At 31.3% G+C, this 2,994-nt stretch overlaps 1 long non-coding RNA gene across 1 annotated transcript; it reads right to left on the bottom strand.

Moving 5' to 3' along the window:
• Positions 1-276: 276 nt before the first annotated feature.
• On the bottom strand, positions 277-1,229 carry LOC149986312 (uncharacterized). Its single transcript, XR_016501031.1, has 2 exons — positions 886-1,229; positions 277-778 (listed from the first exon to the last, which is right to left on the bottom strand). It is a non-coding gene; the product is annotated as an uncharacterized LOC149986312 (long non-coding RNA).
• Between the last annotated feature and the right edge of the window lie 1,765 nt (positions 1,230-2,994).

Genomic DNA, 2,994 nt, shown 5'->3' with positions numbered 1-2,994 from the left:
AAAATTAGTACAAACAAAAAATGGAATAATTATAGAAAACCTCTAAAAATAATATCCACAATTAAAGAAAGGTACCAAAAATGAAATCTAGAAATACTCACTGGATCCTCATCTCCAACAATACATGAAGAAAAATCAAAAGTAAACTAGAGAAACCGGCACTTGCCTATAGTAGATAGTCACAACTTGTAGAACTTATAAAAATGGAAGACAATTGCGATAAAATGAAATGTGAAGAATTGAGAGAAAATCAAAAATTCACTTAAAAAGCAATCAATATTTAGTGAATGCCACTTCAATGCTTTAAATGACCTCCACTCCAAAAATTGAATATGCCAATGAATTCCTTGGATATCTTCCACATAAAATTGACTCAAAAATAATCAAATTTGGACTCCATATGCACTTGGAGTGAACTTCCAAATTTAACACTTAAGAATTCTGGATAATTTTTTTTTTTTTTTTTTTTTTTTTTTTCAATGCTTTATAACTGAATAATGAGTCCTATGACCACATATTTATTACCGAGGTTCTATGACCGCAAATCCTGTCACCACGGTTTTATGATCGTAGAGAACTTATGCAACATGGATTTATGACCATGGAAAATCTGTGCATCATGGACCTATGGCCGCGTGGGACTTATCAGCGTGGACCTATGAATATATGTGTACTGACGGTTTGAGTCGCTGTTTGCAACCGCGGATCCTTGATATTTTTCTTGAACTTGTACCAAGTCCTTGCGTTGTATCGCCTAGCTCAAAGCGCCTCAACAATCCTAATGTTGCTCCCAATGCCAAAAACCAAGAATACAGCGCTTTGTTACAATCAGAACAAGTCTTACAACAAGCCTCGCAAAAAAAAAAAAAAAAAAAAAAATAGTACCTTTGCAGCCTTGTTTTGCCTCGCACTACTCTTTACGACAGGGCTCCGTTACCCAAACCCTAGCAGCTCCGCCTCGCAACTCTAATGCCGCCTCACAGCTCTGCCTCGTATCGGCATCACAATTTTGCTCCAATCCTCTTGTAGTGACCTTTCTGATGCGGCTAGTCCAGCAAACTCCCTTTGCAACACTACGATCTTGTGCTGCGACTATGCCTCTCTTGCGACCTTCCCATGCAGCACTGCAATCCTGTGCTCCACTATCGCCTCGTCATTTCTAGGGCCGAAACCCCGTAGTTCCAGTCTAATACCTTGTACTGCGCAGTATCCGTGGCGACCAGTACGGCCGTACGCAACAGTGCGGCAGTACAACCCAGCTGGGTTCCAGTGCCTAGCACAGCGGTGTCCAAAATCCAGCAATAAAACAAATCTAAATTGGTTTTTTTAAAAAAAAATAAAATTTTTTTTCGATCTACTTTTTTCTAATTTTCTATACCACAAATTGAAGAAAAGAAAAGATTCTTGTCAAGTCAAAGATTAGAAATCTATACCGAACTAAATCAAGTTAACTCTCAAACTATGAAGGGGAATCCAAGAGTGCATGTGTGACAATAAGAGAAACCCTAAAGATTTTCTAAAATGGCTAAAACACCATTGCCAAACAAACCCTTACAACAAGTCCTCTCATTGTCAAAATCACTCACAAGACTTGACTTGACAAGAATGTCAAGTCAAAGGTTTTTCTCTACTTAAGTATTGAAATCCTAATTGACATGAATAAGTCAATTAACAAAAAACTAGCAATGGATGAGAAACCACTAACTAAACTAAATTATATACATCTAATAGGATTTGGCACCAAATACCATATCACATGACAAATAGAATGTATGGTTATTAAAAATAATAAAATAATAAAAAAACTATAATAATTATTACTAAATATAAATAAACTACAAACTATTGAAACTAAACTAGACACAAGAAAGGAATTGACAAGAATGAATAAGGCTTCAATTTTGCCTTTATGTATATATTATCTAACTAAAAACTAACTAGCAATATTTTAGAGGTCATCTAAGAGATGTTCAATTTATATAAGAAGTGACCAACTTGTGAAGAAAATAATTGATATGTATAATATATGATGAACTTATTCAGCACATTTTAACCCTCCAATTATCTACAAATATTAGAAAAGTCAAATTTGTAGCTTTAAAGCTTTTTAGTAGTTTGTTACAAGATATTATTAAATTTACTTAGATCTGTTTAATTCTTCTTATTTAAATATATATTACTATTAATATATATATATATATATATATATATATATATTTTATGGTATTACTTTTCTTGTTAAAAATAAGATCCATGAAAAATAAAGATTACATATTAAAAAAGTCAAAGATGCAACAAATTCTATTTGTTACTTAAATTATGGTCTTTATTTTTATCAAAGGTAATTGATAGATCCTCTCAACTATCAATAGTATTGCATATCAAGACAAATTGATCTCCTTGTTATTTGATTGTTGTTGAAGCCTTGATAATTACTTTGAAACAAAACATTTGAAATACCATCAAGAATGGTTTCTATCTCTTATAATATTATCAAACATCAAAAGTCTCTTTGAAGGTTGTGATATTAAACATGTTATATTTCACCATTTATTCATAGAAGAACATGTCATTTTTAATGATTTTTATTTTTATTATGTTATTTTAAAGATTGTAGCAATCTCAATGGCTTGTTTGTTAATTTAACAAAAATTAGTTGTTAACTTGAATTTTCTAGTTGTTAATTTTCTACCTCCTTGATACCAAAGTTACAAAAAAAATGATAAATAAGTATAGAAGATAGAATATAATCTTTATAAAAATTATTTTGCTTTACAGCGAAAAAATATTTAATTCTTTATTTTAGTTTTAATAGATGTTATTGATAAAAAGCATCCACCTTTTCTTTTGTATTTCTAAGATTCTTAAAAGGCTTCCATATGCATTCACTAATATTATATTTCTACCAATGTACAAGCTATAATAACCTTTTTTTGTATCGCCTTAAATCTAAGAGCTCTTCTATCTCAAGTTTTTGATTTTTGTCTACTTCTA

Source organism: Physcomitrium patens, chromosome 25, assembly GCF_059467195.1.
Source record: "Physcomitrium patens ecotype Gransden chromosome 25, ASM5946719v1, whole genome shotgun sequence".
Classification (NCBI taxonomy): domain Eukaryota; kingdom Viridiplantae; phylum Streptophyta; class Bryopsida; order Funariales; family Funariaceae; genus Physcomitrium; species Physcomitrium patens.
The sequence above is the reverse complement of the archived record's forward strand: the minus strand, read 5'-3'. Positions and strand labels throughout refer to the sequence as shown.